Source organism: Artemia franciscana, unplaced genomic scaffold, assembly GCF_032884065.1.
Source record: "Artemia franciscana unplaced genomic scaffold, ASM3288406v1 Scaffold_728, whole genome shotgun sequence".
In the NCBI taxonomy this organism is placed as follows: Eukaryota; Metazoa; Arthropoda; class Branchiopoda; order Anostraca; family Artemiidae; genus Artemia; species Artemia franciscana.
The window spans coordinates 167114-181152 of record NW_027067390.1 but is presented as its reverse complement, the minus strand read 5'-3'; the positions used below and the strand labels follow the sequence as shown (position 1 = coordinate 181152).

At 38.1% G+C, this 14039-nt stretch overlaps 1 pseudogene; it reads right to left on the bottom strand.

Moving 5' to 3' along the window:
* LOC136043569 (beta-alanine-activating enzyme-like) overlaps positions 1–14039 on the bottom strand; it is a 202276-nt pseudogene that overhangs the window by 131391 nt on the left and 56846 nt on the right.

Below are 14039 nucleotides of genomic sequence, written 5' to 3'. Positions count from 1 at the left end.
TTTATTTTAATAAACATAAGATTTCCAAATTACAAACTGATTATAACCGTTAGATTATTTACTTGAAATTTTGCGCCCCTAAAATTTCTGAACCCAGGTCAAGTGTCCTCTTTCTTTCCCCTAAAACCACCTTTTTCTGAATTTATGACAATCCAGAATTTACTTGATACTTTTGTTACAGCCTACCTACCAGTCACTTAGCTTGATTGTATTAGAATCCTAACGTATTCCTGAATTATAAGAAACCGTTTACTCTTTCTTGACGTACTCACGGATCTTCATTACTTTCCCATAAGCTCTCTTTAGATACCTCCCTTCAATAATATTGTCCCTGGAACAAACACACCGATTTCGCAATATAAATCATTGCCTTTAAAGCTTTGTCTTAAGTGGTTGTAGGCATAGATCACCTTCTAGGATGCTATAAAAGAGGACATTTCTCCCACAGAAACAAAAAATTTAAAACCTTTAAATTAAACTTTATCTGGAGCTTTGTGGACCTTTATCTGGAGCTAAAATGTCCTTGTATTTTTATTTAGTTTATTCCATTTTCATTCTACGAGTTTTAACTGCTTTTTAATATTTTTCTTTTACAACCTTTTTAACGTTTTGAACATTTTTCTCTTACTTATATTGGCTTGTTTCTTCTTTGTGCGTGCTTTTTGACTCTAAAGTACGAGCTACGCCCATTTGGAGTTGTGATAGCCATTTTTCAGAAATAAAATCTCATCTTATCTTATGGGGGGGTATATTATTCAAAATATCAGATAAGGGTTGTAAAACAGTGAAGAATATTTTAAAGAATACATCACCTTGGGTGACTGCAGGGGAAGAAAAAGGTAAAGATCGAGAATCTTCTCCGTCCCCCTTAAAAGAAAAAATACATATAAAAAGCACAAAATTGAGCATTGCAGGTCCTATATTGCATACATCACAGATCTTCACTCCCGAATAATTTCTATAGGCTCACAGGCAGTATAAAAAAAAAAAATTATACTACAACGAGGTAAAAATTTCTACTAAGCCAAAAAGAACCAAATAAAATAATAAAACCGGATTATTTCGTCTTCACATTCGACTCTCTATCATAAAATTACATGGATTTCGTACAAATTTCCTGCTATCTTGTGTAAAATTTACTGGAAACGAATAATCAAAACGAAACTTGCTTAGATGTGTGCAATTATGCTGAGTTGATTTGTATGAGAGCATTTTAAATAGTACATCATCTTCGGTAACAGTGGGAGGCAAGAGGCTAAAGTTAGGCATTTGCCCCCCTCTCTTGAAAAGACAAAAAATATACGTAAAGCTCAAAACTAGACAGCGTTTGGAATGAATATAGTTGTTTCCTTACACCTTTTAAGAATAAAATTCAGGTCCTCCCTCCTCAACAATTTCGACAGGCTCCACGAATAGCTCTTAGTGAATAAATTCTTAGATTAATTACATTTATAAATAATAAAGAAATTTAGGTTATATGATATTTATAATAATTATTTACATTTATAAGGAAAAAGAAAAGCATATTTATATAACAACGGGCAAAACCATTGACTAAGACAAAGAACTAGATAAAATAATAAAGCCTGATTCAGTGGCATCAATAAGTGATGCCACTTGTTGTGGCATCAACATGAAAACGAAGAATGTGCATCCCTTTTAATTTTAAAAATACATTCCCCCCTTAAATTTTCGTGAACTGACGCCACTGGCACAACTATTTTGGCACCAGATTCTACTCCCCATCATATTACAGTTGCATAAACAAAATAACTGTTAAGTGCATTGTACAAGCGTAAAAAGAAGAAGTAGATTTCAGACTATATCCTATTCACAATAGTTTCATTTAAAAATAAGCCACAATCCCTATTGATACTAACGTAAAAGAAGAATAAAATTATTTTGGGAATTTGGCGTAGTAGAAGTTTGTAATCAACTTTCTATTTGCAAATAACGTGAAAGGATAGAAATACACAACAAAGGGTAAAACTTTTAATCAAAACAGTTAACTAAATAAAATATTAAAATCCGAATATTTCAGTCAACGCAAGAGAACCTTTATCAACGAAAAATAAAGACCAGAATAAAAAATAAGTGAAACAAAGAGAACAATATAAAGAGAACCGTATCAACGAAGAAAAACTCTCATCTGAACAAAGTGCTTAACACCCAAGTTCACGATACATCACTGAGCCTACAGCTCGAAACGATATGTCAGACAAGCTAACAACACTCTATATCAACACAAGCAAACACCTAAGTTCATGATACATCACTGAGCCTACAGCTCGACACGATATGTCAGACAAGCTAACAACACCTATGTCAACACAAGCAAACACCTAAGTTCATGACACATCACTGAGTCTACAGCTCGACACGATATGTCAGACAAGCTAACAACACCTATATCAACACAAGCAAACACCTAAGTTCATGACACATCACTGAGTCTACAGCTCGACATGATATGTCAGACAAGCTAACAACACCTATATCAACACAAGCAAACACCTAAGTTCATGATACATCACTGAGTCTACAGCTCGACACGATATGCCAGACAAGCTAACAACACCTATGTCAACACAAGCAAACACCTAAGTTCATGATACATCACTGAGTCTACAGCTCGACACGATATGTCAGACAAGCTAACAACACCTATGTCAAAACAAGCAAACACCTAAGTTCATGATACATCACTGAGTCTACAGCTCGACACGATATGCCAGACAAGCTAACAACACCTATGTCAACACAAGCAAACACCTAAGTTCATGATACATCACTGAGTCTACAGCTCGACACGATATGTCAGACAAGCTAACAACACCTATATCAACACAAGCAAACACCTAAGTTCATGATACATCACTGAGTCTAAAGCTCGACACGATATGTCAGACAAGCTAACAACACCTATATCAACACAAGCAAACACCTAAGTTCATGATACATCACTGAGCCTACAGCTCGACACGATATGTCAGACAAGCTAACAACACCTATGTCAAAACAAGCAAACAGCTAAGTTCATGATACATCACTGAGCCTACAGCTCGACACGATATCCATCAAACAAGCTAACAACACCTATGTCAACACAAGCAAACACCTAAGTTCATGACACATCACTGAGTCTACAGCTCGACATGATATGTCAGACAAGCTAACAACACCTATATCAACACAAGCAAACACCTAAGTTCATGATACATCACTGAGCCTACAGCTCGACACGATATGTCAGACAAGCTAACAACACCTATGTCAAAACAAGCAAACACCTAAGTTCATGATACATCACTGAGTCTACAGCTCGACACGATATGTCAGACAAGCTAACAACACCTATGTCAAAACAAGCAAACACCTAAGTTCGTGATACATCACTGAGTCTACAGCTCGACAAGATATGCCAGACAAGCTAACAACACCTATGTCAACACAAGCAAACACCTAAGTTCATGATACATCACTGAGTCTACAGCTCGACACGATATGTCAGACAAGCTAACAACACCTATATCAACACAAGCAAACACCTAAGTTCATGATACATCACTGAGTCTACAGATCGACACGATATGCCAGACAAGCTAACAACACCTATGTCAACACAAGCAAACACCTAAGTTCATGATACATCACTGAGCCTACAGCTCGACACGATATGTCAGACAAGCTAACAACACCTATGTCAAAACAAGCAAACACCTAAGTTCATGATACATCACTGAGCCTACAGCTCGACACGATATCCATCAAACAAGCTAACAACACCTATGTCAACACAAGCAAACACCTAAGTTCATGACACATCACTGAGTCTACAGCTCGGAACGATATGTCAGACAAGCTAACAACACCTATGTCAACACAGGCAAACACCTAAGTTCATGATACATCACTGAGCCTACAGCTCAACACGATATGTCAGACAAGCTAACAACACCTATGTCAAAACAAGCAAACACCTAAGTGCATGATACATCACTGAGCCTACAGCTCGACACGATATCCATCAAACAAGCTAACAACACCTATGTCAACACAAGCAAACACCTAAGTTCATGACACATCACTGAGTCTACAGCTCGGAACGATATGTCAGACAAGCTAACAACACCTATGTCAACACAGGCAAACACCTAAGTTCATGACACATCACTGAGTCTACAGCTCGACATGATATGTCAGACAAGCTAACAACACCTATATCAACACAAGCAAACACCTAAGTTCATGACACATCACTGAGTCTACAGCTCGACATGATATGTCAGACAAGCTAACAACACCTATATCAACACAAGCAAACACCTAAGTTCATGATACATCACTGAGTCTACAGCTCGACACGATATGCCAGACAAGCTAACAACACCTATGTCAACACAAGCAAACACCTAAGTTCATGATACATCACTGAGTCTACAGCTCGACACGATATGTCAGACAAGCTAACAACACCTATGTCAACACAAGCAAACACCTAAGTTCATGACACATCACTGAGCCTACAGCTCGACACGATATGCCAGACAAGCTAACAACACCTATGTCAACACAAGCAAACCCCTAAGTTCATGATACATCACTGAGCCTACAGCTCGACACGATATGTCAGACAAGCTAACAACACCTATGTCAACACAAGCAAACACCTAAGTTCATGATACATCACTGAGCCTACAGCTCGACACGATATGCAAGACAAGCTAACAACACCTATGTCAACACAAGCAAACACCTAAGTTCATGACACATCACTGAGTCTACAGCTCGACATGATATGTCAGACAAGCTAACAACACCTATATCAACACAAGCAAACACCTAAGTTCATGATACATCACTGAGTCTACAGCTCGACACGATATGCCAGACAAGCTAACAACACCTATGTCAACACAAGCAAACACCTAAGTTCATGATACATCACTGAGTCTACAGCTCGACACGATATGTCAGACAAGCTAACAACACCTATATCAACACAAGCAAACACCTAAGTTCATGACACATCACTGAGCCTACAGCTCGACACGATATGCCAGACAAGCTAACAACACCTATGTCAACACAAGCAAACACCTAAGTTCATGATACATCACTGAGCCTACAGCTCGACACGATATGTCAGACAAGCTAACAACACCTATGTCAAAACAAGCAAACACCTAAGTTCATGATACATCACTGAGCCTACAGCTCGACACGATATCCATCAAACAAGCTAACAACACCTATGTCAACACAAGCAAACACCTAAGTTCATGACACATCACTGAGTCTACAGCTCGGAACGATATGTCAGACAAGCTAACAACACCTATGTCAACACAGGCAAACACCTAAGTTCATGATACATCACTGAGCCTACAGCTCGACACGATATGTCAGACAAGCTAACAACACCTATGTCAACACAGGCAAACACCTAAGTTCATGATACATCACTGAGCCTACAGCTCGACACGATATGTCAGACAAGCTAACAACACCTATGTCAACACAGGCAAACACCTAAGTTCATGATACATCACTGAGCCTACAGCTCGACACGATATGTCAGACAAGCTAACAACACCTATGTCAACACAGGCAAACACCTAAGTTCATGATACATCACTGAGCCTACAGCTCGACACGATATGTCAGACAAGCTAACAACACCTATGTCAACACAAGCAAACACCTAAGTTCATGATACATCACTGAGCCTACAGCTCGACACGATATGTCAGACAAGCTAACAACACCTATGTCAAAACAAGCAAACACCTAAGTTCATGACACATCACTGAGTCTACAGCTCGGAACGATATGTCAGACAAGCTAACAACACCTATGTCAACACAAGAAAACACCTAAGTTCATGATACATCACTGAGCCTACAGCTCGACACGATATGTCAGACAAGCTAACAACACCTATGTCAAAACAAGCAAACACCTAAGTTCATGATACATCACTGAGCCTACAGCTCGACACGATATGTCAGACAAGCTAACAACACCTATGTCAACACAGGCAAACACCTAAGTTCATGACACATCACTGAGTCTACAGCTCGGAACGATATGTCAGACAAGCTAACAACACCTATGTCAACACAGGCAAACACCTAAGTTCATGACACATCACTGAGTCTACAGCTCGGAACGATATGTCAGACAAGCTAACAACACCTATGTCAACACAAGCAAACACCTAAGTTCATGATACATCACTGAGCCTACAGCTCGACACGATATGTCAGACAAGCTAACAACACCTATGTCAAAACAAGCAAACACCTAAGTTCATGATACATCACTGAGCCTACAGCTCGACACGATATCCATCAAACAAGCTAACAACACCTATGTCAACACAAGCAAACACCTAAGTTCATGACACATCACTGAGTCTACAGCTCAGAACGATATGTCAGACAAGCTAACAACACCTATGTCAACACAGGCAAACACCTAAGTTCATTATACATCACTGAGCCTACAGCTCGAAACGATATGTCAGACAAGCTAACAACACCTATGTCAACACAAGCAAACACCTAAGTTCATGATGCATCACTGAGCCTACAGCTCGACACGATATGTCAAACAAGCTAACAACACCTATGTCAACACAAGCAAACACCTAAGTTCATGATACATCACTGAGCCTACAGCTCGACACGATATGTCAAACAAGCTAACAACACCTATGTCAACACAAGCAAACACCTAAGTTCATGACACATCACTGAGTCTACAGCTCGGAACGATATGTCAGACAAGCTAACAACACCTATGTCAACACAAGCAAACACCTAAGTTCATGATACATCACTGAGCCTACAGCTCGACACGATATGTCAGACAAGCTAACAACACCTATGTCAACACAAGCAAACACCTAAGTTCATGATACATCACTGAGCCTACAGCTCGACACGATATGTCAGACAAGCTAACAACACCTATGTCAACACAAGCAAACACCTAAGTTCATGATACATCACTGAGCCTACAGCTCGACACGATATGTCAGACAAGCTAACAACACCTATGTCAACACAGGTAAACACCTAAGTTCATGACACATCACTGAGTCTACAGCTCGGAACGATATGTCAGACAAGCTAACAACACCTATGTCAACACAAGCAAACACCTAAGTTCATGATACATCACTGAGCCTACAGCTCGACACGATATGTCAGACAAGCTAACAACACCTATGTCAAAACAAGCAAACACCTAAGTTCATGATACATCACTGAGCCTACAGCTCGACACGATATCCATCAAACAAGCTAACAACACCTATTTCAACACAAGCAAACACCTAAGTTCATGACACATCACTGAGTCTACAGCTCGAAACGATATGTCAGACAAGCTAACAACACCTATGTCAACACAAGCAAACACCTAAGTTCATGATGCATCACTGAGCCTACAGCTCGACACGATATGTCAAACAAGCTAACAACACCTATGTCAACACAAGCAAACACCTAAGTTCATGATACATCACTGAGCCTACAGCTCAACACGATATGTCAGACAAGCTAACAACACCTATGTCAATACAAGCAAACACCTAAGTTCATGATACATCACTGAGCCTACAACTCGACACGATATGTCAGACAAGCTAACAACACCTATGTCAACACAAGCAAACACCTAAGTTCATGATACATCACTGAGCCTACGGCTCGACACAATATGTCAGACAAGCTAACAACACCTATGTCAACACAAGCAAACACCTAAGTTCATGATACATCACTGAGCCTACAGCTCGACAAGATATGTCAAACAAGCTAACAACACCTATGTCAACACAAGCAAACACCTAAGTTCATGATACATCACTGAGCCTACAGCTCGACACGATATGTCAAACAAGTTAACAACACCAATATCAACACAAGCAAACACCTAAGTTCATGATGCATCACTGAGCCTACAGCTCGACACAATATGTCAGACAAGCTAACAACACCTATGTCAACACAAGCAAACACCTAAGTTCATGATACATCACTGAGTTTACAGCTCGACACGATATGTCAGACAAGCTAACAACACCTATGTCAACACAAGTAAACACCTAAGTTCATAATACATCACTGAGCCTACAGCTCGACACGATATGTCAGACAAGCTAACAACACCTATGTCAACACAAGCAAACACCTAAGTTCATGATACATCACTGAGCCTACAGCTCGACGCGATATGTCAAACAAGCTGAATCAATATCAAATTTTGGTTTGCTGCAACAGCAAAAACTTTTCCACAAAATAAGTTATACTATACACACCACTTTGAATGTTTTTCCTTTCCAAATTATTTTTAATACTAAGCAAATACCGTACAGCTAGCTGAGTTTTGGCATATATTTGCATTTATTATTTTAATATTTACAAATTATTTCAATTCACAGTTAATCTATTATTACGTATAATTTCATAGAGTATAACCTTACGTCTAATTTCAGTGGCAATTACTCTGTTTACATGTAAAGGACAGATTAAACAGACTATTATTCCTATTTAATTTATTATAATTTCTATTTCATCGTTCAACAGTTGTTGGAAGAGTCGGAAAATAAGTCAATGAACCAAGATTAGAATATTGGAAGCTACAATAATGACAGCGCTCAAGTATGGTTCCGAAATCTGGGCGCAATTTGCTAGGAGGATTTGTTAGATGTTTTCCAGAGAGATTGCCTTCGGATTGTTTTGGGAGACCATCTGAAGGACCCTATTTCATACAGTAAAATGTGGTTGAATCCGTATTTCAAACCGTAAAAATGTGGTTCAACCCCGCTTTCTAGGGATAAAATGAGGAAAACGTTTAGATTGCTATTGCATGTTCTACGGATGAAGGATGACAAATTGCTAAGGATCATACTTTTTTGCGAACAACCTAGGCCCAAACTGAAAACAGGTCGTCCCCGACTGGGATGGGAGGACGTCGTAAGGACATATTTAAGAGAAATTGCAACTTCTTGGTTGGGTGTATAGAGAGAGACTATGAATAAACCGGGATAGAGGAGGAGCGTGCGTAAATGTATTGGCCTCAGGCGGCTTGGTACTGCAGTGAGTTGTTAGCAGTAGAAGTATTTTTTACAATCAGTTTTATTTTTTTTTCTCTAATATGCTAGATAATGTTGATGATATTCGTCTCATAAACTAAGTCGACTTTCCAGTCTTATTAGGTTTCTACAGCCTTTGGTTCCAGTTTCAAATTCTTTGAACGAATTTGTGGTACTACAGAACAACTTACCTCAAAGGATTTATTCATCAGAATATCTAGAAACTCTGGACAAGGTTGACCTATAAATTCTTCGGCCACTGTTGCAAGCTGGATGCAGCTTATTGAATTACCCCCAACCAAAATAAAGTTGTCTTCCATTTTGGGCGGTATATCATTTCGAGAATAGAGACACCAATGGGTTTGCAGGAAACTTTTCAACTCGTCACTAGATGGCACAACTAAGCTTTTTTGCGATTCTATGACTTTATGCAATGCTTTCATATCGAGTTTTCCTTAAAAGTAATTACAATTATTACTACAATAAAATAACATCTATTAGATGCCATTTAATGGGAAACCAGGTGAGATGTAAAATAAACGTTCAGGCTCATTCACTATGAATGAAAAAAATACTCTATAATTTTAATTTTCGTCCAAAAATCCACGGTTCAAGGACCAGACTGTAAAATATCCTGTATTGAAAAAAAAAGAAGGAAACGAAACTAATGACGTGATGAGGAAAATGATGCTTCTGCGAACGTTTTCACAACATTTTTGTTGGTAGTGAAAACACTGATCTGAAAACAATTAAAGTCTCGTTGTATTGGTCGATTCAATTTCCCTATTTGAGTTAGGACCTTTCTAATTCGAATAAAGCAATCAAAAAGTAAAAAAGTAAACAATTACTGCTTGGCTGCCCCAATTCCAAGAGCAATGCTCCTGAAATGTTCTACTGACCCATCCAAATCTGAAAATTACCTATGCACATTCCTCCCAAAATAAACTGCATTTGTCATACTTAGTCTAGCATTAATTTTAACTGGTCACGAGCAAATACATTGAAAACCCATAAAATTTTAATGGGCCCTCATGGAGCACCATTTAGCCTCTCAGGTGGGTTACAAGCTGCTCTTCCCCTCCAAGATGATATGCCAAAGGAGACCCAAAAACTGCATTGAAAAATGGAAGATACTTTTATAAGATTATTATTCCTAATTTACTAAAAAATTTGAACGATGTTACTTTATGTCTAGTCAATTTTTGTTAGCTCCTTTTATCTTTTTAGGGAGAATGGGATCTTTTTAACCAGCTCCCATAGGTATACCTTTGAAAATATTTAAATTTATTCGATGTGTTAAAAATAAATTCTTGTTCCACAAAGTAAAAAAAGAAGGTACTGGAAAGTGTTTTATCGCCCTTTATCAAATGGTTAAACGATACTAGTTCTTTTCATATTATTCTTTTTGGGTTTTATCTTTTTCACTAACCTTCATCTATGTGTTTGGGTTTTATTTTCGAGCCTGTCAACGTATCTTTTTGTTCGAAATCCTACAATTATTTTTAACCTTTTTTAAAATAAAATGCAAATTCGGCAGTTTTCTCGGCAAGATTCATTTTTAAAATAAACTTTTATCTTCATCTATATCCTCCTAGCGTTTCCTCGGAACCCTAAGGCTTTGCAGAACGCTCCAGAAGGTTGCATACAGAAATTAAAATTCCTTTTGAAGAAGTGTAAAATGACTATCCGGGACTAATTCTACCATGTGGCAATTAAGGTTGTTAAAACAAGTCTTTTTTCTAAATTTTCCAGCTCATAAGTTTATGCATAAAGTATTAGAGGAAGCGAGGTTGCAACCAGCATGTGGGTATGCAAAGGAACGGAGTTTTTTTTAATCCTATCCCTCTTATTATATAATAGCATTTAACGAGTTTCCCATTTTGCTCAATATTATTTATATATTTTGTTTGTAATATGCGTTTTTTCAGTTTTCCTCTGTCCCTTTCGAAATAAAAGCCTTGATATGTAAGACTGTGAAGAGCTTGTCGATGATGGTAAAATCAGTCCATATGAGTTGCAAATGCGTAGGCATGGATTCGGGGAGCTTTCAAGCCCCCCTGTTGTGATCTAGAAATTTAATGGATTTTTCTACGATTATCTAAATATTTCGTATACCTGAATTTGTCAAGGTTCTGCGTTTTTTTTTACATTTACCCCACCCTCTTCATGCTTTGTGAAACAAGGATTCCTCGAAAATAACAGTAAGACCATTAAGAGTAAAATTTATCACAAGAAGCTTCACAACTGAATTTATAGTACATATTTTTGTAATCTCCTCCCTATACTTTTTATAGTATCTTGTATATAACATAATGGGCATGTAATGCAATATACCAATTATGACATATTGCATTGGTCAAAACGTTACTAGGGACAGTAGGAGAGGGAGTGCTATTCTTTTGTATTGTATCTGTGTCAAAAAATTAAGCAGCTAGGGATATTTATCAGGAGGGGTATTTTCCAGAGGGATGGTATTTTCTGCGGGGGTATTTTCCAGGGGGTAATATCCACGGGGGGTGTTTTTCCCAGGAAGGGGGATACTTTCCACGGGGGAGATATTTTGTGAGCTGAACCTCACAAAACCTCCGAAGAAGCTACACAACAGATCAAAATTGTACAACATTATCAAAACCCCAGTAAAAATACGGTTTTGACCTGGTATTTGACCAACAATAATGTTTGTAGCATTAAAATGTCCAAAAAATTCACTTAATAACATATCCAAAGTCACTTGGATTCGCACGTGCTGAAATACCCCTTTTCACGGAAAAAAGGGGGAAAATCTTGAATTTTGAGAAAATTGCTTAGGGTGAAAATGGGGGACTAAATGATGTAATTTTTCAATTCTGATATGATTTTCAGTCTCCCAGACAAGACGAATAGGAAGCGAACTTTCAATCCACCAAATACTGACCAAATTCATATTCCAATTTTTCACCCCCCCTTGACTTCACTAAGGGTTTAAATGGGGTAATAAATGATATAATGTTTCAATTCCAATGCCACTTTCGGTCTCCCCGAACAAAAATTAATAAGAAAAAAAAACGTTCAATCCAAAAAATATTGCATATTAAAATTCGAGGTTACCCCCTCCTTTCCCTAAAAAAATTGTATTTCTACACAAGTAATTTCGAGTAATTTTGGATATGTTATTCAGCAATTTTTTCTGAAAATTTTGGTGTTTATTCGCGTGCGAATATTTCACAAATTGAAATCCCAGTTTTCTAACCCCTTCTGACCTCGTTTAGGGAGGGAATGGGGTACTAAGTAATGTAATTTTCCAATCCTGAAGTCATTTTTTTGTCTTTCCAGAAATGAATTAATAAGAAGCAACCTTTTAGTCTGGAAAATATAGCAGAAATTAAAATTCGACATTTCCCACTTCCCCTTCTTTTTCCTGAAAAAGGAGTATTTCCCCAGGGACAATTTCCAGCGATTTTGGATATACTATTAAGCAAAATTTTGAACATCTTGGTACCAAATACATTTCTGTTGTTCACATTCTAAGGTTTGACCTTTTTTTTCGTAGTTTTACTGGACTAAAAATCAAAAATCCCTTTGTGATGGTAAATCAAGAATTAAAGCTCTTAACAAATTAAGACATGGTCGTGGTGGAACATTGAAAACTCACGGACATTGATATGGCTCTAAAGGACTAATGGTCATGGTAAGTCATATGTTTTAAATTTAGAATTTTGAAAAACCCCATTTCAAAGTTAAAGGCGTTTTAATCAAATTATACAACCTAAGAGGTCTTGGTGCCATTTATTAGGACCCATTATGGCTCAAGCTTTCTAAGCAAAACAGATCAACTGAGAATCAAGCTAATGAGACAAGAATAAGGAATAGTAAAAACATTTCCTTTTCGAACTTGAGTGCAACGTCATTCCCGCAGCATCATGTAGTGACAAAAGGGCACATCGGACATTTCTAACATTTTACAACAGTGCTTTTGTACTGGTTTGGAAGCTCTTCATTTAGGGCTTATCAAAGAAAAGGTCTATAAAGGTACAGAGCATCATTTCAGTACATAAAGATTCGATGTAATATGAAACAAGATGCTGAACCATATTTTACGCCAATCCTTGTCTTTCTTTCCAGTCTTTTTTTTTTACCAGCCAATAAGTCTCCACAAATACACCTAATAGTAGGACCGTTTAATGGAAAAATATCACTAGAATCCTGCACTTCAGGCTAAAAGTACCAAAACTGGTGGGGATATAGATTAAAGTACGGGAAATCCAACGGTGACGGGAATCATGTCAAGGGAACGCTCGAAAGCACACTTACGAGCACCCGAAGGGCTAAAAAAAAAGGTGCAAGTTTACTAGTCTCTCTACAGACACATCAAAACTTATGACAATACGTTTTAAGATATGGAGATTCCATTGGTGGCTAAATAAAAAGCAAAGGATTGCTCTGAACCGCAAAATAGAGCACTAAGAAAAGCGCGTAAAGCGCAAAATGGGAGCGCCTATTCCATGGAATACAAAAATTCGCAAAAACACAGTTTAGATTACTAGAAGGTTGACTATCACAAGAAGCAGCTCGAGTTTGTCTGTCCAAGCGCGTATTTGAGCGCTCAAAAAGCACAAAACCGATGGAGAGTTTTGAGGAACTCCGAAAAAGTGGAAAAGAGTATAAAATATGGGGAAACCAATGGTGTTCTGTATGAAGTCGAGCGATTTCTCTATAGCGCCCTATAAAGCACCCGAAGCACTAAAAAGGCGCAAGTTTACTAGCCTCGCTTCAAAAGCATCAAAACTTCTGAAAACCCATGATGCGCTAAACCAGCACAATCGACGCGTTTACATTCAAGCCCAGGTATGGTCCACTTCACATCTTGCCATTATTCCCGAAGAGAACCCCAGCGATTAATGATGGGAAAAGACTAGCAATGGGCTTTGGGCTCCCCGATAACCAACCCTGTCCA